Raw genomic sequence first — 23,115 nt, forward strand, 5'->3', positions numbered from 1 at the left:
ATTAGGCTGAGTTACTGCAATTTGGGAGTTTGATTGTTTAAAAATTAAGTTGCATTTTTGGTAAATTTTTAAAACTTTAAAATTGTACAAAAATTGGTAACTTGAAACTTTAACTGTGTAAGAGTTGAACATTTAAAAATTTGGTAATTTAACAATTTAGAAATTGAAAAACTTGTAAGCGCACAAACTTCAAAATATAATTTGAAAATTTAAAAACTTGACTCGATTCTGTAATTTTAAAAATAAATAAATTAAAAATTTGCAAATAACAACCTTGATGACTCCAAACTTTGATAACTCACTAGCTTAAAACTTGCCAATAAAAATATTAAAAAAGAGACGTAAACTCGAGAAGAAAATTAAACAAAATGGCCGACGATCCGTCGTCACTAAAATGAACAAATGTAGAAATTAAAGAGATGCAAATTCGAGAAGAAAATTGAACAAAATGGCCGACGATCAGTCGTCAGTAAAATGAACAAATGTGGAAATTACAGAGATGTAAACTCGAGAAGAAAATTAAACAAAATGGCCGACGATCAGTCGTCACTGAAATGAACAAATGTGGAACTCAAAGAGACGTAAACTCGAGAAGAAAATTAAACAAAATGGCCGCCGATCAGACATCAATAAAAATATTTAAAAATCTGGAAACCAAAGAGACGTAAACTCGAGAAGAAAATTAAACAGAATGGCCGACGAGCAGTCGTCAATAAAAATATTAAAAAATCTGGAAACCAAAGAGACGTGAACTCGAGAAGAAAATAAAACAAAATGGTCGACGAACAGTCGTCAATAAAAATATTAAAAAATGTGGAAATTAAAGAGACTTAAACTCGAGAAGAAAATTAAACAAAATGGCCGCCGAGCAGTCGTCACTAAAACGACCAAATATAAAAAGTAAAAGTTTCGTATCTAATTCTAATTTCGAAAAGAAGCGACGTGTATCACTTTCGAAACCGAAGAAATGAATGAAGCGAACTGAGACCTGACAGAGATATCGAGGCTTTCTTCTCGGTAATTTTTACCGTAGCGATGCACAAAGAAAAAATATCAATTACCATTTATGACGTGTCTTCATGCGAGTCGAAAAAGAAAAAGAGCAAAACTTTCGCTGTCAGTGTGTCCTGTCATTTGTAGTCGCTGCAAGTCGTATTCACGATGTAAACTGTACTGAATGGGTTCCTTTCCATCTCGTCTCTCGCCTTTGCATGGCATCGACGACAACCGTTTGTATCCGCCACTGAACACACAGGATGTCTCGTTTGAGAATATAAATATGAGTATCCTACCTTTTACGAAAAAAAAAGGATCCTTGCCATTTCGAGTTGTATACGTCATGTCACGTCTTGCTTTTCTTTTGTGTTGTGCTGAAAGAACAGTGCCGTATATTCTGGTCAGCGAGGTCTTTGTTCTTATATTTACGGAAATGGAGATTACTTTTTAAGTTTGTTCCATAATCGAAATTATTCTCTTAAAATTTTCTTATATACTTTATATTCAAAATAATTATTTTAAATTAGGTTTTTATGTAGTTAGTTTGAGTAATTTGTTCAAACTCTTCTTTTACAGTCAAAGATTAAAATTATTTTTTGGCAATCACTTTTTATTCAACAATTTTTCCATTTTTATTTTTCGTATATTTAATAATTTTTCTGAATTATTCTTCATTAAATTTTATGCTTGAAATAATTTTTAGGATAAACTCGTACAGCCAACAATTGTTAAAATTCATAGTACGTACAAGAAAATTTTTGCAATTAAAATTAAATGAATTTTTAAGTACTATATCCATGTTTCTCTCCGTTCGCTTTCACGTGTTTAAAACTTTTATGACAACGGTAGTAGAACTTCATTATGAATACAAATATATGTATTAACCCTACCCGACAATACAGTAATTCGATAATTTTACTGATGCGTGTATCCGGGACGTTCACCGTTACACTTCGACTGATGCTATAAGTATTTGTTTCTTTTACAGATGTTCGATCTGATGATATAAAATGAGGAGTTAATAATCTGATACACAAATATATTCATCTCATAGTAATTACACTATGACTTTAAATATTACTTACATGTAACTGTGTAAGTTACACAGCCTCATGTGTTTTTTAACAGTTTATAAAACAGAAGAGGAAGAAGCAAATAATCTCAGATTTATAATAAAAAAGAGGAACGTTTCCTCCTTTCGTATTTATATCATATCTGAAGGCTGCCCTCGTTTGCTAATAAACAAGTAAATAAACAAGTTTATCTTAAATGAAATAACCTATAAAAACAAAGATATCTTTATTGATCACAGATAAAGAGAATCCATTAATATAAGTATTAAATAGATTTTTGATAAAGTTGTTTTGCCAAATGTTATTTCTAATATCATTAATTCTTACATAATTTAAGCTTGCAACATTCTTACATCAGTCGTAAATCTTAAACAAAATAGAAGAATACTATGTTGTTTTATACAGACAATTCTAAACTTTTTTATGTTCATTACAATTTTAAAAATAGCAAATGTTATTGATTTATAGTCGATGAAGTAATTAAGTTTTTCCAGTATTTTTTCTGTTAGGCGTATTATGTATTAAATGTTTAAAAGTAATTAGCTTGAAACGTTAACTTACAATACCGCAACGGTCACCTTTCTCCCCCTTGGTTCACGTTCACGTAGGTCATGCTCGGTTAAGGTTGATTCACACTATAGTTCAACGATCGTGCTTTAGAAGCACTATACGGTCCGCCATTTTCTTTGGCAGTGGTGCACAAGATGGCGGAGTAGTGGAAAACGCATCACTTGATTGACTCGGTGGTCTTTGATTGACAATTCAAGCTTGGAACTTGAGAAGATTTGGAAATTTGGGAGATTTGGGGACTTAGGAGACTTGGAAATATGGGAGATTTGGGGATTTAAGAGACTTGGAAATATGGGAGATTTGGGGATTTAGGGGATTTGGGAATTTAGGAGATTTGGAAATATGGAAGATTTGGGAATTTAGGAGATTTGGGGATTTAGGAGATTTGGGAATTTAGGAGATTTGGAAATATGGAAGATTTGGGAATTTAGGAGATTTGGGGATTTAGAAGATTTGAGGATTTAGGAGATTTCGGAATTTAGGAGACTTGGAAATATGGAAGATTTAGGGATTTAGGAGACTTGGAAATATGGGAGATATGGGGATTTAGGAGACTTGGAAATATGGAAGATTTGGGAATTTAGGAGATTTGGGGATTTAGGAGATTTCGGAATTTAGGAGACTTGGAAATATGGGAGATTTGGAAATTTAAGAGACGGGGATTTAGGAGACTTGGAAATATAGGAGATTTGGGAATTTAGGAGACTTGGAAATATAGGAGATTTGGGAATTTAGGAGATAGATGGTGAAATTTAGGAATTTGTAGAGTTTGGGACTTTGAGATCCTGAAATTTAGAAATGGAGGAATCTCGAGGGTTGGAATTCAATTTAGGAATTTAGCAAATTTGGGAATTAAGGGACTCAGGAGTTAGAATTTGGAAATTCGAAGACTTGAAACTTTGACAATTTGGAAATGACAAAATTCGAAAAATATGAGAATCAAGAAAATTTGAAAACCTGTAAACTTAAAAATTTCAAATTTGCTTTCAAATTACAAATTTTACTTTCTCCCAAAGCTTCATCCAAGAGCACTCACCCTCCAATAAAAAAAGGCTTTGATTTCCAAGTCGTTCCAACTGTAAATTTTTCAGAGGGACTGTACCTCGACTCGTCTCTGAAAGGCCATATACACACACGGTGACGTGTGAGTAACGCACTCACGCGTGAAACGTAAGTGTGGTTAGACGATGTGTATAGACACGCATGAATGTGCATGGATCCGAGAAGATAAGGGACGTACGTGTGAATGGACGAAGCGTCACCTTGAAAAAGAGTAAGTGTCGAAAGAACGTCTTATCTGCGACATTGTATGTATGTAATGGATACTTAAGTACATATGACGAGTGCACGAATAGGTGGCGTTCGTGTCAATTTGTAGCTCGTTTGCATAAATAACTGATACGTGGAAAAAGAAATATAATGTAGGATCGCTTTATTCTTTGGTGTAAATAATTGTTGCGATAAGCAGTGATCTGTTGAGAACCGTTGAGGTTCATTGGAACTAAAATTAATCTCTGGGGAGAATAATGGAGGAGTCTCTAGGTACTTAGAAGAAAATTTAAGTAGTATTCGACTGGTATTTTGTAATTGACTCTATTACAGTATTAAACAAGGTTAATACTGTAATAGTAATTACTGTAATAGTTTACTATATGTAATAGTTTTATTACTGTTTTATTTAAGCTACTTTTATTACATTTCTGTGAGAGCTATTTTACTTTCAGTGCAACAAAATGGCTGACGTCAGTTAGAGGCTAATATTGAAAAAAACATTGATCTACTATATTATAGATCATAACTCAGAAAGTACAAGATATTGTTGCTACTATATTCATACAAAAATTAATGTAAGGATAATGAACCATAAAGTCATAGACTTTTGTGAGTCATTAGGTTCCATTAGTAATATGTTTACCACATAATCTCCCACTTGTCACAGAAGTTGCGTTGTTTACCTTTTCACGTTGTTCTAATTTCTATATAATTAATGCATGGAGGACAGAAAAATCAAGCACATTATGAAATATGTAATTTCATAGTTGAACGATTTATCCGTCAACAACATATGTTGCAACCAACTAGTCTAAAGTATTTATTCCACCATCCGTGTGAATTAGTGTAGTCATTAATCATTTTCAACGCCGAATTTTAATGCGTTGGGTGCATTTTATTTTGCTGGGTTATTTGGGAGTTTGGGGATTTGGGAATTTGGGGATTTGGGGATTTGGGGATTTGGGGATTTGGGAATTTGGGAATTTGGGAATTTGGGAATTAGGGAATTTGAAGATTTGGGATTTTGGGAATTTAGAGATTTGAGGATTTGAGAATTTGGGGACTTGGGGATTCAGGAATTTGAAAATTTAAGTATTTGCGAATTTGGGAATGTGGGAATTGGGGAATGTGAGAAGTGGGGAATCTGGGAATTGGGGAATGTGGGAATTGGGGAATGTGAGAAGGAGGGAATATGGAAATTGGGGAATGTGGGAATAGGGCAATGTGGGAATTGGGAAATGATGGAATTGGGAAACGTGGGAATTAGGGAACGTGGGAATTGGGGAATGTGGGAAGTGGGGAATATGGGAATTGGGGAATATGGGAATTGGGGAATGTGGGAATTGGGGAATGTGGGAATTGGGGAATGTGGGAATTGGAGAATGTGGGAATTGGGGAATGTGGAAATTTGGGTATTTGGGAATTTGTGACTTTAGGAATTTAGGGATTCTAAGGTTTGGGAACTTTGGAACTTTGGGTTTTGAGAATTTAGCAACTACGGAATTCAAGGACTTTATCCCAGGGATGTTGTTCAGGGAATTTCCAAGATGAACTAAAGAACTCTAAAACTTCAGAATTCAGAAAATTTCAGAAATACTGCAAATTCACTAATTTCACCAAACGAAGAAAATTTATACTAAAACCTTAAAATTTTACATCCTTGATAAATTCGAAACTCTGACACTTTAGAATTCAGACAATCTTGCACTTCAAAACTAGACTCTACAATTTTGAAATAATCTCCAAACCTTATTCCAAGAAGTAGGAATCCATTATCTAAGAGTCCACAAACATAACCCACGCACACAGGCTTTATCTTGATAATGCACACAACATTGTAAGTGCACTCACCTATTTCCTCACCATACACTTCTTTCTCCCCCAATTCGTTCCTCTAAAAACAACACAAGTGATAGCTCATTACCAACACAATACGCGCTTTCATGCATTTCTTATGTAACTCCGAAAAAAAGTGAAGCGGCGAGAACATCTTTGATTTGTGGTATTCAGGTCGTTGGTAATCCTGATTAAATATTTACACGGGGATAACAATTTCTCATCGTGCTTACTATTTCGTAATAGAGGACAATTGCGTAACGAGCGCAAATAATGGATACATTCGTGTGCACACGAGGTCACGTATCCGTGAATGTGCGTATCGTCGAATCGTTAATGCTTATTTATGTGTGTACACTTATCTAGGAGAAGCACAAACATGCAATTCTGAATTTCTGTTCAGGCAAGATGCGTTTAATATGAATTTCTGTTCATGTAAGATACGCTTATTGATATCTGAGGGCATAGTTAAACAATTTTTGTTTCGATATTCTTTAAGTGTTTCTTACAGCAGGTAGTTATGGACTTGTAAATCATTTGGTGCCATCTTTTGAGGAATTTCATTTTTAACAGAATTTGTTTGGGAGAAAATTTAGTTGCAGAGCGATGGGTTAATTTTTGAGTTGGTTCGTTGACGGCGGCCATTTTGTGGACAAACGTTCTTTCAAAATTTATTACAGCACGTGTGCTAATTATAGACTTGTCAATCATATCCTTCCATCATCTTTTAAAGAATTTCATTTTTAAAAGAATTTGTTTTGAAGAAAATTTAGTTATTCAGCGATGGGTCAAGTTTTGAGTTGGTTCGTTGACGGCGGCCATTTTGTGCACATACATTCTTTCAAAGTTTCTTACAGTATGTGCTCTAATTGTGGACCTGTAAATCATATCATTCCATCATCTATTAAGGAATTCCATTTTTAACAGAACTTATTTAGAAGAAAATTTAGTTGTTCAGCGATGGGTCAAGTTTTGAGTTGATTCGTTGACGGCGGTCATTTTGTGTACAAACATTCCTTCAAAGTTTCTTACAGTACGAGCTCTAATTATGGACCTGTAAATCATGTTCCTCCATTATCTTCTAAATAATTTCATTTTTAATAGAATTTGTTTTGAAGAAAATTTAGTTGTTCAAAGATGGACCAATTTTTGAGTTGATTGATTGACGACGGCCATCTTGTATCGTCATCGTATGAACTTGTAATATTAATAGGTTTTAAACAAATTCTACCAGATAGATTCTGCCAGATAAATTCATTTTTAACAGAATTTGTTTTGAAGAAAATTTAGTTGTTCAGAAAAGAATCACTTTTGAGTTGATTGATTGACGACGGCCATCTTGTATCGTCATCGTATGAACTTGTAATAGTAATAGGTTTTAGACAAATTCTACCAGATAGATTCTGCCAGATAAATTCATTTTTAACAGAATTTGTTTTGAAGAAAATTTAGTTGTTCAGAAAAGAATCACTTTTGAGTTGATTGATTGACGGCGGCCATCTTGTATCGTCATTCTTTGAACGCACAGTAGTAATAGGTTTCAAACAAATTCTACCACATAGAATGATATAAAGTTACAGTCTTCAAGCTCTCGAATTTCGCTTTCGGCCGGACGTTTTACAATTTCGTCTAGCTAATAATTCCAGACGCAATAGTTGCTGGAATTCGACGCAGAAACGATTTATGTGTCTGCTGACACGAGTGTTTGCAAAATGGACGCTTAGTGCGGTATCATTTCCGATTTGCAATCACATTATTATAACTTGGCTACTGGTCGAAATAAAAAGGAAATTGTAATATCTTTATAGGTTAAGTTTTTGTGTAGGTTATTTTTTAAACACTTTTTGTGTATGTAAGACTTGTATAGAGATATTTTGTACTTGACTTTTGTACTTGAATAATTATATGACTGTTAAGATAAAATTATTTTGAGTATACAAGAAATGATTTATATGAGTTGTTTGACTTAATTATACAGATAAAGAAAATCTATCTTTGATTTCAATAGCGAAATTAAATAGATTTGCTGTGAATTAATTGCAGACATTATAAACAGGATACTCTGTTGCCCAAAGCAGTTGACTATAATTGAATGCATACAGCTAATTAAGAAATAACCGGTGTCAGGTTTTGCAATTATTCAAATGTCACTGCAAGAAAAATGTTCTATTTTAGACTCGCAATTAGATGTGTGAGTGTCATTTAGATAGATAGCTAATTCGTTAATTTCTCAACTTCTTTCAGTTCTTCATTTCTTAATTTTTTAAGGTCTGAATTTTTTAATTTTTCAATCTTTCAATCGTTCCACTTCCTACTTCCCCACTCCCCAAATTCTCAAAACCCCAAACCCGACAACATCTCCCACCTCCAAATTAATTCAAACTTCACAGAATTTATTCGAAAGATCTTTCTATAGCTTTGAAAATCGTATCGCATCAGAAACTCCCATTGCATCGGTACAAGAAGTGGAAGATCAAAATCCCTGATCTCGATGAGAGAAGCCCAGATATTCAAGATTAGGAGGGATTTACAAAAGGGATGTTAGGTATTCAGGAAAGCAGCCAGTCTCGTAGGAAGTCTGCTACGTGACGACGATGTCAAGTTCGAACAAAGAAACGAAAAACGATAATAGAAAGGTAGAGAAGGCTAGAGTGCAATAGGAAACAATGAACAAGAGGGCGCATAAATGAACGTTCTGAAAACATTTTCTGTCTTTGGCAGACGATGGGACTCTTGCACTTGCATATATTGCCGATGCTCTTCAATATTCTAGTTGCACTTTTCTTCTATTTACTTCTATTTTTAGAAGACTTCCTGTGCTTTTGAAGCTCTTTGCTGATTCTACGGGTGAAGAAAATGGAGTAGGTTCATGTTTTATACGTAAACAAAATGGTGGATCATTAGCTTGTTACATATGGAATTATATTTGCTTTTTATTTATTTTCATTTTTAATTATGGGAATGTTACTTCTGGTGTTTTTCGAAAGGTTCTCACTGTCTTTATGAGTGAAGAAAATGGAGTAGGTTCAAGTTCTATACGTAAACAAAATGGTGGATCATTAGCTTGTTACATATGGAATTATATTCGCTTTTTATTTATTTCTATTTTTAGTTATGGGAATGTTACTTCTGCTGTTCTTCGAAAGGTTCTCACTGTCTCTATGACTGAAGAAAATGGAGTACCTTCAACTTCTATACGTAAACAAAATGGCGGACCATAGTATTACCTTGTTCCACATGGAATTATATATCTCTTTTATTTATTTATACTGTTAGTCAAAGGATATTCTACGTATGTCAGAGGTAATTCTACGTGTGAACAAAATGGAGTATATTCAAGGTTCATACATAAACAAAATGGCGGACTATATATCATTACGTTGCTCCATATGAACATATATTGGTCTTCCATTTATTTCTATTGTTAGTCAAATATAAAATTGGACCGATCTGAAATAACTTGTTATGTTTTTTGAAAGTTCTTGGCTGTTTCTACGAGTGAAGAAAATGGAGTACATTTAAGTTCTACATGTAAACAAAATGGCGGACTGCTTCTCTAAAAATCACGTAACTTTTATGTAATCTTTTTATGAACATCTTTAACATCAATAGATAACTTGTTGTTTTATATTCAAAATATAAATGAAATGTTTATTCAATTCTTTTAATTGAATTTTTAGTTTCAAATTAAAATACCTTAAAATATATTTTGTTATCAAATTGTTTATCTACGTAAGTACGATATTATTCATAGAACAACCAGATCCAAGTCCAACCTACATATTCCTCAAAAAATAAATTGAATTCACAGTTTCAAAAAATGAGTTCCATTCACAGTTTCAAAAAAAAACAATGTACTTTTAGTTCCAATAATAAAAAACTGTCACAGAAAATTATTTGTAACATCTTAAGTAACAAGTTTCCAAGAAAAAAGTACAAAATAACAACAAATAAGCAAAAGGGATGATAACAGATGGCCATAAACGCCATACTTAATATCCCCAATGGTAATTAGAAAATATTCCCAGACAGAGGGGACAAATGTGGCGGCACGAAGATTCGTGATGTACGCAAACGCGTGAACAATGTCTCCACACGCGGAATATAAATCAAACGTGAAGGATGTGTAAAAAGCTATATAGCTTGCACGACAGAAAGGAAGACGAAAAGGGACAAGAAAATGTAGCCATGAATGTACCGGCATTCCGTCTCCTGCATATGTAATGCCCATTGTCGTTACACGTGTTCATGGTGTATTTTACGTGGTAAGATTTTTCCTTTCTTTTGATAGATATTGAATGGGTAACAGGGGATGATTAACCGTTCAAAAATTACAGGAATTTCTCACCCTTTAGTGAATGACGCTATTATTCTTAATGTGGAACGGTTATGAGTCATTCGGTTAATAAAAGGATTAGGAGGTGATATTTCGAAGGCTTTCGGTTCTTAAGTTTCAAGAATGTTTCAAGGTTTTGTATGGTTCAAGGTTAACTGTATAATAGGAGAAAATTTCGGAGTTATGATTTTTCTTAGGTTTATCAAATTTTCCTGGATTTTTTAAATTTGAGAAGCACCAAGTTTTCAAGGTTGAACATTGACAAGTTTACAAATTCTGAAGTGAATCTTCAAATCTCTGTTTTTTCAATTTCTATGTTCCGAAATTGTCAAATCACCAAATTTCTAAGGCCCCAAATTTCCAAACCCCCAAATTCCTAAATTTCCAAATCCCAAAATTTTCAAATCTCCAGATTTTCAATCCTCCAAATTCCCAAATTCCCAATTCCCCAAATTCTCAAATCTCCAAATTCTAAATTCCCCAAATTCTCAAATGTCCAAATTCCAAAATTTCCAAATTCCCAAATCCCCAAATTCCCAATTCCCCAAATTCTCAAACCCCCAAATTCCTAAATTTCTAAATTCCAAAATTTCCAAATTCTCAAATTCCCAGATTCCCAAATCTACAAATTCCCAAATCCCCGAATTCCCAAACCCCCAAATTTCCAAACCCCCAAATTCCTAAATTTCCAAATTCCAAAATTTCCAAATCCTAAAATTTCCAAAATCTCAAATCCCCAGATTCCCAAGTCTCCAAATTCCCAAACCCCCAAATCCCCAAATCCCTAAATTCCCAAATTCCCAAATCCCCAAATTCCAAATCCCAAATAAAAATTGATAAAAGAGTAAAATCTTGCAAAGAAAAGACGTCGTGGCGACACGTCGTAAGATGGCCGCCTTATGCGCCAGACTGTACGTAAATTTGTATCAATTGCCGGTACAGCTGCTTCAATTTATTGTGGCATTAGAAACAATGAGTGGGGTCAAATGGTCCCTTCTTGTCATAATGTACCAACCCTCGTTGGCGTCTGTTATGACGTCACTCGTGTAACCAAAATTATCAGCCGTCCATTTGCTTTTTAACCGACTTGTCATTGATCATTTTTTTAGGTTAATTGTTCGTGCAGAAATGTGCAAATTAATTATCTACAACAATCGAAACTGTAACTTAACTTATGTTATGTTGATACTTATTTTATAGTTATATAAGGAAACATAGTAAATATTGCAGTGGTAGTTGCAATCACATTGATTTAGAAATTTTATTTATTGTTAGGTTAGGTTAGGTTTGTACAAATTTTAACTGGTAGATGAAATGTGGTAGATAGTTATACTGCATGGAACAGTAGAAGATAGTTCTAATACTGCATTTAATTAACTAGATAATTCTATTATTTAATATAGTATAATTATACTGTAATTTAAACTACAATTTATGCTATAATTTATATTATAATTTATACTATAACTTATGCTATAATTTATGATCGTATAATTTGTAACTTATGATGATAATCATACTATATAAAGTAGTAGAATTATCCACTGTTAGTACATAATAGATAATTCTTAAAAAATGCCTACTTTTAAAATAGTTAAAACTCTGTAAAAGCACCTGCATTTCTAAAAACGAATCCACATAAATCAAACAAAATGTTATGTACATAAATTAATCTGTGCAGTGAAAACCTATTAATACATTCATCACAGAAAACTTGTATTCCGATTTGAATTCAAGTTTTGCAATCATAAATGCGTTACGAAATCACATATGAATTATTAACACTAACCGAGCTGTATAATTTAGAATTGAAAATAGCCTAGAAAAACAAATAAATAAACGTTGAAACATAATCGAATATACACATTAATATCTAAAAATTTGTATAAAATAAATCTATAGAATATTCTTATAAATTATTTAACGAAATAAGAAAGTGAAATTATCTGTGTTATCTTTATCTATCCACGAGCGTATAAAAGATCTCGATTTACGTCTTCAATAAATCTTTCAACTTATATTTTATAACAATTCTAAATATTGTAACTTTATATTTCACCTTATATTTCACAGAAGACTCTTTGTTATAGATTCATATTTTTATCTCCGAAAGTGATAACGAAAATTCGTGTACGTACATATACTTCGTTATCATAAATCGTAATGTAAACCGCGTTTCAAAATTTGTTTTTCTTTATCGCATCAATTGAAATCGAAAGTGTATATGGCGGATAATAACAGTCATTAATGTGCTCACGTAGTCACGCCACTTTTTCGTTTACCGAGTTCACCGAGTGAAACGAAAACAACTAATCAATCATGACAATAGTACCTCTCCCAGTGTACTTTTTTCATTCGTGATAATAAATTTTGTATAAACGATAACGAGGCGGTTGATAGCGAATTTAATCGTATTTGCTTTCTGTTTCATTAATGAACGTCTTACTGTGAGATATGCAAATGAAAATACTCGTTACGGTATCTAATTATTTTTTGCAAGTTTATAGTCTTTTTTATGAAAATCTGCAAAATATTTGTGGTATACGTTATTAATGTGTGGGTAGAAAATGTTATTTTGTTTTAAATATTGCAAATTTGTCGGTTTGGTGAAATTGGAGGACGGGGATTTAGCGATGCGGGGATTTAGCGATACGGGGATTTAGGAATACGGGGATTTAGGGATATGGGATTTAGGAATACGGGGATTTAGGGATATGGGAATTTAGAGATATGGGATTTAGGGATTCAGGGATTTAGGACTACGGGGATTTCGGGATTCGGCGATTTAGGAATACGGGGATTTAGAGATATGGGGATTTAAGGATATGGGGATTTAGGGATTCGGGGATTTAGGAATACGGGGATTTAGAGATATGGGGATTTAAGGATATGGGGATTTAGGGGTACGAGGATTTAGGGATACGGGGATTTAGGAATCGGGGATTTAGGTATTCGGGAATTTAGGGATCCAGGGATTTAGGAATATGGGGATTTAGGAATACGGGGATTTAGAGATATGGGGATTTAAGGATATGGGGATTTAGGGGTATGGGGATTTAGGGATACGGGGATTTAGGAATCGGGGATTTAGGTATTCGGGAATTTAGGGATCCAGGGATTTAGGAATATGGGGATTTAGGAATACGGGGATTCAGCAAAACGGGATTTAGGAATCGAGGATTTAGAAATTCAGGAATTTAGGGATACGGGAATTTAAGAATCGTTTTTAAAATTTTTGTTACAAACTGAATGTTAATATTTTTCTTTCTCATATATTACAATATAAAATATAGAGTCTGGTAGATAAAAGACCAATATAAAATATAACAAAGGACTAATATAAAGACCAATATAAACTACAACATAAATACTAATATAAAATATAAAATTGATAGATAGTGTGCATCCCTGAAGAGTTCCACAACCTAATTAACATAAACACTTACACAAACGCAACCAAGTATTACACCCAATTTGACGAACGCCCCATGTTCATTAACTCGTTATTAAGAACATAGATAACGAAGAAGTCCGGTTAAATTAAATCACGGTGCGCATTACGGGACGAAATATGTACTTCGGGCAAAGGTTCCGGCGTTTCCTGTTGGAGAAGATAAGATTATCTGGACTCGTTCAGCCTCGCGTCACCAACAGTCTCCGGGAGTCGATGATAAGAATCCATCATTTGAATTTCCAAGTCGTCGTTATAATACTTTCGTCCCTTTCTCGAGCACTTGTTAGAAAGTGCACGGGAATCTTGATTTATGGAGATGTCATAAATCGGGGGTATTTGATATTTCGACAGACGATGCTACACAATCCGGAATCCATTACAATATATACATAAGTATTAATATCTGATTTTGATGAATTGATCATGTGATTTGGTTATGATTTATTGTTTCCGAGATTTCAACCCCTCTTTTAGGTACACGTGCTTGTGGATTTATTTGCATATATTTACATGTTGTTAACGTATAGGTTATAACCTAAACACCTATTATAATTATTAAGTATGATTTATAATGTACAGTGCTGTTCAAAACTAATAAATATCCTATACAAAGTACGATTTTACACAAACATTAATAGAGGTTCTTTTATAAAATACAATATTACAGAAAAATTAATAAATGTTCCTGTATAAAATACGACACTATAAAAAAATTAATAAATGTTCCTGTATAAAATATGACACTACAAAAATATTAATAAACGTTCCTGTATAAAAGACGACACTACAAAAAAATTAATAAATGTTGCTGTACAAAATAGGACACTACAAAAAAATTAATAAATGTTGCTGTACAAAATAGGACACTATAAAAAAATTAATAAATGTTCCTGTATAAAATAGGACACTACAAAAAAATTAATAAATGTTCCTATACAAAATAGGACACTACAAAAATATTAATAAATGTTGCTGTACAAAATAGGACACTATAAAAAAATTAATAACTGTTCCTGTACAAAATACGACACTACAAAAAAGTTAATAAATGTTCCTGTACAAAATATGACACAACAAAAAAATTAATAAATGTTCCTGTATAAAACACGACACTACAAAAAAATTAATAAATGTTCCTGTATAAAACATCATACTGCCAAAAGACGAATAAATGTTCCTGTATAAAATACGACACCACAAAAAAATTAATAAATGTTCCTGTATAAAATAGGACACTACATAAAAATCAATAAATACTCCTACACAAAATGTACTACATAAAAATAATAAATACAAACCTCTATACACAAAATAATACCATACAAACTTAACAAAATATAAAATACAAAAATACAAATATATTGTGAATATGGTTTATCTCTAAAATTCCTGAGTACAGAAATATTAAGTATAGTATTAAAATAAGAGTCGAGTACCACCTCCCTTAACTTCACAAAAGTGAACAACCAAAATACGTGATAAAACTTGTACGAATTATTATTAGAGCGAAAAACGAATGTAATGCCGAAGTAATAGTGTAGCCTAGTAGTGTGATGGGTAAAATCTAAAAAGGAAAGGTTAACGGTACCGTGTCAAATTGTTTTCTTTTACCGCGTTATTTCGATGCGAGCACATTTGAAATTCAAACTTCCGGCGGGCGATCGGCGATGCCAATTAAATCGGGGCGGCAAGAGGACGTTGAACCCCTTACGAAAGAAATTGTAGGAACGTGTGTATGCGGAATAGCTTTGCATTTTGAACGGGCCGCATACGGTTGACTCAATTTTCTCGGGGCTTTAACTGAATTTCGTACGGCCGTATATCTATTCAGGTGAATTCATTGGATCTTGATAAGCATCGTTGCCCTCCGCGATATATCGCCGGGGATAAAATGGCCGCTTTGTTTCTCATTCGGTAACGTGATCCAGGGTTAATTCCAGATATATGAATGCATCTGATGCTGATATTCTAAAGTTCTTGAAACTTTCAATTTGTTCATGAGATTTTGGTCAAATTTTTATCATGGATAGTTTTTGTATGTATAGAAAATGTTTTTTAATCGAGAGCCTGAAAGAATCAATAAATTAATGTATCAATCAATGAATTAATTGTAAAGGAGTTTGTTTATGTATGCAGTTGATGTAAAATTTACAATGTATTTGACAAGTTAATATCATTATAAACAAGTTAATGAAAATGTATAAATTACATGTGTTTATGTAAAGTTTTATTATTAAAGCTGATATAGGTCTTCTTTAAATGAATAATTAAAATTATTTGTTGAATTAAATGTATGTGATGGTTCTTACCTGAGGTGATATAAAATTTACAATTTATTTATATAAATAACTTAATATAATAGAGAGTTGATTTTTCAAAATGTTTTATAACTGAAGATGATGTGAAACTTGAAATTTATTTGTACAAACAAGTGAACATAAATTAAAATTGAATTTATACATTCAATAATGGAGGTCATGGCAAAACTTGAAATTTATTTGCACAAACAAGTGAACATAAAATTAAATTGAATTTATACAACATTTAACAACGAAGCTAGAAATTTATGTACATAAATGAATTCATATAAAATTAAATTCAATTTGCGCAATGTTGCATAAAATCACCATAACTTGTTTCAAAACAATCAGCATATTTCTTCGAATAAAATATATGAAACATCCTGTATACGTTCTCATAGATTCTCAGAAAGCATAACCTAAAACATAACCTCTCGAGCATTATGTTATTCTCGATTACGAAACAATACAATTATTGTCTAATAAGGCTGTTGATTAAAAGTATTTTCCCTTTGCTAATTACTCTGATCGCACAGAGTGATCCGAGGATAGTTCATTGCATTAACAAAAGCTCGATACAGCGTGCGATCCGTAAAAGGTGGCATTGTCATTCTTTCTCTCTTCGGTTCGCCATCTCATTGGGAATGGGTTATCTTTCCTCGGGTTATCGCGGAATTAATTTAAATAACATGAACGTAACTGGATGATAATACGGTAAATAATGCCGATATCGGCGTAAGTAGTTTATAATTATATGCGCTCAGTAAACACTGCTGATCGATCGAATCTCAAGTAATTATAAAAGATAATTTCAAATTTCCAAATTTCTAAATTTTCAAAATTCCAAAATTCCAAATTTCCAAATTTCCCAAATTCCAAATCTTCAAATTCCCAAATTCCCAAATTCCTAAATTCCAAATTTCCCAATCTCCAAATTTCTAAATTTCCAAATCTCTAAATGCATAGATTCTTGAATCCTTGGATCTCTAAATTCCAGAACTTTTGAATGCTCAGCTTTCTAAATTCCCCGATTCCTAAATCCCATATCGCTAAATCCCCGTATCCCTAAATCCCCGTATTCCGAAATCCCCGGATCCCTAAATTCCCGTATTCCTAAATCCCTGGATCCCTAAATTCCCGTATTCCTAAATCCCCGACTCTTAAATCCCATATCGTTAAATCCCCGCATCGCTAAATCCCCGTATTCCTAAATCCCTGGATCCCTAAATTTCCGTATTCCTAAATCCCCGATTCCTGAATCCCATATCGCTAAATCCCCGTATCCCTAAATTCCCGTATTCCTAAATCCCCGGATCCCTAAATTCCCGAATACCTAAATCCACGATACCTAAATCCCCGTATCCCCAAATCCCCGTATCCTTAAATCCCTGGATCCCAAAATTCCTATTCCCTCAAAAATAATTTCTTTTATATACAAAATAAAACAAAGCGTGAAAATAAAAGAAAACTCAAAAATGAAAGGTCTAAATTTCTTTTTAAGAATAGCTCTTATTTCACTGAAACGGTTCTATCTCTTTGCTCCTCATTTTTAAACAAAACATGTTAAACATCATCGCACGTGTGCTGTAAACATTCGAGCACAATAAAAATAATTTATCTGTACCTCTGAACTGTTACCCAACACAAACAAGGAAAGAGCAGTATTTCATTCCCGACAGTAATAGATTTTCACCGACATTCTTTTCAAAAGTTGTTGAATGGAAAAGATCTGGGTTACCAAAAAAATCACTGTTTGAATAGAGATAACTACAACAATCTACGGATGAAGACATACGAGATAAAATGAGAATAAAAAAAGGAAAAAAAAGAACGAGTTACAAATGGTATCATGACTCCCGGAGGCTGACCGATAACTTTTAACCGACTCGATGAAAAAGTTGCTCGCTGTTATCGTCCCTCGTTCACGTCAATTCTACTTATCAATGCCTAAAGATACACATTACGGTCTATAATATGGAGTCTATATGGATCTAGGAACCACAAGTGTGAATGTTATTATCGGCTCTTTACGTTTGTATAAGTAATTCGATTCAGAGACTTGTTATTATCGAAATGTGAACGACAGAAATAGAGCTCGTACAATAATCGAGTGCTGTTATGGCTGATGGCATGGAAATGTCTTTTTAAAATACTTTATCTCGTGTTGTGGTTTAGAACTTGCAGTTTCTGCGGTTCTGAAGGTTTTCATGAAGGAAATATCGAGTTTGCGAATTAATTAATTACTAAATTTCTACTTCGAATTCACTTACAAATTTTCAGAGTTGTCGAATACACAAATTTCCAAATTTTCAAGTTCAAAAATTCTTAAATTGTCAAGTTAAATAGTTGTTAAATTTCTAACTTACCAAACTTCAGAATAAGAAAGTAATTTCGAAATTACCAAATTCCCAAATTTCCGATTGTAAAACAAGTTATTCACATTTAATTTCTAACAATGATTGTATTAGAAGGACATGTTTATAATTATTCTTCAGTAACATACATTCAGGCCCATCACACCTTCATTGAACCACCCTGTATATTTCAAATATTTCATATAATTCTGCAATTATATTAAGTGTTATAGTGTTGTACACTAAATATAAGAGAAGTAGAAAATGTTCATATATAATTTGCAAAGAAAATTGTATTAAATCTATGTTTTTATAAAATTCTTTAGTAATGTTCATCCAAATCCATCAACCTCTTCTTCGACCACCATGTACATTTAATGTATTTCATACAGTACTGCAATTTTACTAAATGTTATAGTATAATGTACTAAATACAAGCAAGAAGAAGCTACATACATCTAATTTGTAACAAAAATTGACTCCAATAAGCATTTTTATATAATTCTTCAGCAATCTGCATTCAAATGCATCATCCTCTTGTTCGACCATCATATACATTTCATATATTTCATATAGTACTGCAATTTTACTAAATGTTATAGTATAATGTATTAAATACAAGCAAGAAGAAGCTACATAATCTAATTTGTAACAAAAATTGTCTTCAATAAGCATTTTTCTATAATTCTTCAGCAATGTGCATTCAAATGCATTAACCTCTTGTTCGACCATCATATACATTTCACATATTTCATATAGTACTGCAAGTTTACTAAATGTTATAGTATAATGTACTAAATACAAGCAAGAAGAAGCTACATAATCTAATTTGTAACAAAAATTGTCTTGAATAAGCATTTTTCTATAATTCTTCAGCAATGTGCATTCAAATGCATCATCCTCTTCTTCGACCACCATGTACATTTCACATATTTCATATAGTACTGCAATTTTACTAAATGTTATAGTATAATGTACTAAATACAAGCAAGAAGAAGCTACATAATCTAATTTGTAACAAAAATTGTCTTGAATAAACATTTTTACAAAATTCTTCAGCAGTGCTCATCCAAATCCATCAACCTCTTGTTCGACCACCCAGTACAAATTTGCATATCTGAGTTTCCAGATACATATATCTCCCCGTGCGCTTTTTTCTCCGATCCCAGACCAACATCACGATATTTTTAAATACGAAACAGCCCTGCAGAGTGTATTCGAACGACGGCTTAGCGAGGGACTATGACAACATCGTGGGGTATCTTCTGCTCCTCGACAAAGATAGGTCTCGCCCGTAGGATAAGAAGCGACCCGAGATAGGTCCGGGATTTGTTTTAGCAGGTCAAAAATCATCTAGACCTGACAGGGGGACTACCAAGAAAATGGAGTGGCAAAAATAACGATCGACCGTGATCAAGGACCGGATTTTCCTTCGTCACGCTTCGTCGGATTTCTTCATTTACCTTAAAAGTTTCTTGGTGTTTGCTTTCTCTTTTTTGGAGTACCTGGGTTCTTCGCGTGAGTTTTTCGGATATTGTATATCTCGTCATTAGGGATTTTGTTCTTTAGGATTGTGATGTTTGTTGCTGTTCCTTTTTTTAATCATTTTGGGGCAGTTGATTAAGGTATTGGGGATGCTGGTTTTAGGGAGTGTGAAGGGTTGGGATCTGAGAAGGGGATTTGAGATTTGGGATATGGGAATTTTGGGATTATGGGAATTTGGTGGTTTTGATATTTGAGGACAGTGGGAATTGGGGAATGTGGGAATTGGGGAATGTGGGAATTGGGGAATGTGGGAATTGGGGAATGTGGAAGTGGGGAATGTGGAAGTGGGGAATGTGGGAATTGGGGAATGTGGAATTGGGGAATGTGGAAGTGGGGAATGTGGAATTGGGCAATGTGGGAATTGGGGAATGTGAAAAGTGGAGAATATGGGAATTGGGGAATGTGGAATTGGGGAATGTGGAATTGGGGAATGTGGAATTGGGGAATGTGGAAGTGGGGAATGTGGAATTGGGAAATGTGGGAATTAGGAAATATGGAATTGGGGAATGTGGAATTGGAGAATGTGGAATTGGGGAACGTTTAAATTTGGAAATGAGTAAATTTGGAAATATAGAAACTGGAAAAACTGGAAATTTAAAAGTAAAAGAATTTGAAAATATAGAAATTTCCAAAATTAAAAGATCCCAAAAATTTATAAGTAAAAATTAAATTTTAACTATATTATAAACGCTACAAAAAATTCATATAACTTTCTCATAAATAACGAAACGCGATGCACTCAACTTAATTTTTGATTTCATGTTATCAAATTGTCCAACGCATGTAATTACTTCTCCTCCTGTCGAATATTTCATACGTTCCATTGAGAATGTCTTTAAATTATTCTTGTTTTGTAATAACTTTCACTCCTTAATTCCATGGGAGATCGTGAAAGATTCGTTTCCTTCCTTCATTATTTATTATTTCTTCTTTTTTTTCTTTTTTGTAATTATTACCTTGCACTTATTATTACTATAGTCTTCATATATTCACTGGAGAGCTGCTTTCTACGTGTGTACTGGAACTTTCCCTTTCCACAGAGGAATATTATTATTCTTTCGTTCCATGACCTATAGTAACCTCTGGTAATTTATTCAATCATTTTTTTTATACTTGTACAGTGAAATCGAAATTGTTGAAGTTATTTTGTATGAATTATACATTCTAAAAATTTATAAAATTATCAAGGTTGCAAATTTCAAATTTTGAAGTTCCAAATTCCCAAATTTCCACATTCCCCAATTCCCACTCTCCCCAATTTCCACATTCCCCAATTCCACATTCCCCAATTCCACATTCCCCAATTCCCACATTCCCCAATTCCCACATTCCCCAATTCCAACATTCCCCAATTCCCACATTCCCCAATTCCAACATTCCTCAATTCCCACATTCTCCAATTCCCATATTCCCCAATTCCCATATTCCCCGATTTCCATATTCCCCAATTACCACATTCCCTAATTCCCATATTCCCCAATTCCCATATTCCCCAATTCCCATATTCCCCAATTCCCATATTCCCCAATTCCCACATTCCCCAATTCCCATATTCCCCAATTCCACATTCCCCAATTCCCATATTCCCCAATTCCCACATTTCCAAATGCCCAGGTCCCAAAATTTGCAACCTCCCAAACTCCCAAGTCTTCAAATTTCCAAGTCTCAAAATTCCCAAGCCCCCAAATTCCAAAGTCCCAAACTTCTAAATCACCAAATTCTTAAGTCCCGAATTCCCAAGCCCCCAAATCCCGAACTTCATAACCCCAAATCTCACACTCCCAAATCCCACATGCCCTAATCCCACTCCCCCAAATCCCCCATCAATAAAATATCCTCAACCTCCCAATATTACCAGCAAACACCAAAAACCCTATAACATCAACACCTATTGATCATCCTCCCTATCCACAAGTACCCCATCATTTTCCCCTAAGCTTCCCCACAAGCAATTCTCCACATACAACCATATCATAAGATTTCCATCAGACATAAAACATGACAACAGGGTTTATACTTCCCCGTAACGTCGTTATGACGTTATTTACGGCGGATCCCGAGGAGTTACGCATCCAGAATCGATCCGTTGGCCGGAGTATTCCGGCAACGGGTCTTCAAGTCGCAGTCACACCCCGGCGTGGTCCGTGTAATTTTAACGGTAACGATTTGTCGAGTGACCTGGGCAAAAAGCTCGCGGGAAACGGAGAAAGGAGCGTGAAGGGAAAATAACGCGATGATTGCCACACGAACGGTTAACCAGAGAAATCAAGCGGAATCAGATCGTCACAGTGACAGGACAAAAGGCGTTAGCTGCTGAAATTTTCCGACGAAAGTCGCTTCATTATACGATGATTAAGCGTATAATGACTGGGCACTTTTGAAGGCTTGTCTTTTATTAGTTTTTAATTGGTGTATTAATATGGGAATGGACACACTGAAGAGGTTTATGCGTGAGGAGAGGTAGGAAGGTTAAATTAGAGGAGTATTTAGGGGAAGTTTAGGGGAAAAGAATCTGGTGAACATTTTGGGTTAGGTTAGGTCCTTTTGGGTTTAATTAAGTACTGGGGCAGTGAAGAGGTCAGTGAAGTTATTAAGGTATCAAAGAAATTTAGGTTAGGTTAAGTTAGATACAATTTTGGAAAAAATTGTAGAAGTCCTTTTGGGTTTAATTAATAGGTATTGGGACAGTCATTGAAGTAGAGATCAGTGAAGTTATTAAAGTATCAAAAAAATTTAGATTAGGTTAGGTTAGTAGCTTTTGTGTAATCAATAGCCTAAACCTAATTTTGTTTGATACCTTGATAATTTCACTAATTTGTACTTAGGTTAGGTAGCTTTTATGTAATTAATAGCCTAACCCAAATTTGTTTGATATCGTGATAAATGCATGTTTCATTAAATCTAACTGACTATTGCAATTTTACATGTTGTTTTCATAGGTTAACCTAACCTAATCTACATAAGTATTACTCTTTGATGGCTACATGTGTCATAGAGTTTGATTATTGCAATTTTACATGTTCTTTTCATAGGTTAACCTAACCTAACCTACATAAGATTTCTTCTTTCATGGCTGCATGTATCATAGAATTTAATTATTGCAATTTTACATGTACTTTTCATAGGTTAACCTAACCTACCTTAAACAATCATAACACTCAGATGACCACGTGTTCTCTGGAATGCAACTGTTGCAGTTTAACATATTTTTTTGTAGGATAATTGCACCTAACCAACGCTGAACTAAATACAATCTTGTTATTAATATTTCGTAAGCGTTAATTCGCTGTGCGATCGACAACAATGTCGAAATGCAATACCCATTTCTCGTAATTGAAATATTTGCATTCTGAGGGATCAGTCAGTTGTCACTTTCGTT

The 23,115-nt window shown here is 33.7% G+C and overlaps 2 long non-coding RNA genes across 4 annotated transcripts; one reads left to right on the forward strand and one right to left on the reverse strand.

Moving 5' to 3' along the window:
* Nucleotides 1–1,605: 1,605 nt before the first annotated feature.
* On the reverse strand, nucleotides 1,606–3,726 carry LOC143264588 (uncharacterized). Its single transcript, XR_013038368.1, has 3 exons — nucleotides 2,631–3,726; nucleotides 2,082–2,231; nucleotides 1,606–1,993 (listed from the first exon to the last, which is right to left on the reverse strand). It is a non-coding gene; the product is annotated as an uncharacterized LOC143264588 (long non-coding RNA).
* An 82-nt stretch (nucleotides 3,727–3,808) lies between these two features.
* On the forward strand, nucleotides 3,809–9,563 carry LOC105662748 (uncharacterized). 3 transcript variants are annotated; one of them, XR_013038367.1, is made up of 4 exons: nucleotides 3,809–3,912; nucleotides 8,164–8,608; nucleotides 8,860–9,050; nucleotides 9,227–9,563. It is a non-coding gene; the product is annotated as an uncharacterized LOC105662748 (long non-coding RNA). The 3 variants fall into 3 exon arrangements; XR_001096291.2 differs by lacking the exon at nucleotides 3,809–3,912 and having other exon boundaries at nucleotides 7,249–8,383; nucleotides 8,469–8,608; XR_001096289.2 differs by lacking the exon at nucleotides 3,809–3,912 and having other exon boundaries at nucleotides 7,249–8,608.
* The last annotated feature ends 13,552 nt before the right edge of the window (nucleotides 9,564–23,115 follow it).

This window comes from Megachile rotundata, chromosome 6 (assembly GCF_050947335.1).
Source record: "Megachile rotundata isolate GNS110a chromosome 6, iyMegRotu1, whole genome shotgun sequence".
Taxonomy (NCBI): domain Eukaryota; kingdom Metazoa; phylum Arthropoda; class Insecta; order Hymenoptera; family Megachilidae; genus Megachile; species Megachile rotundata.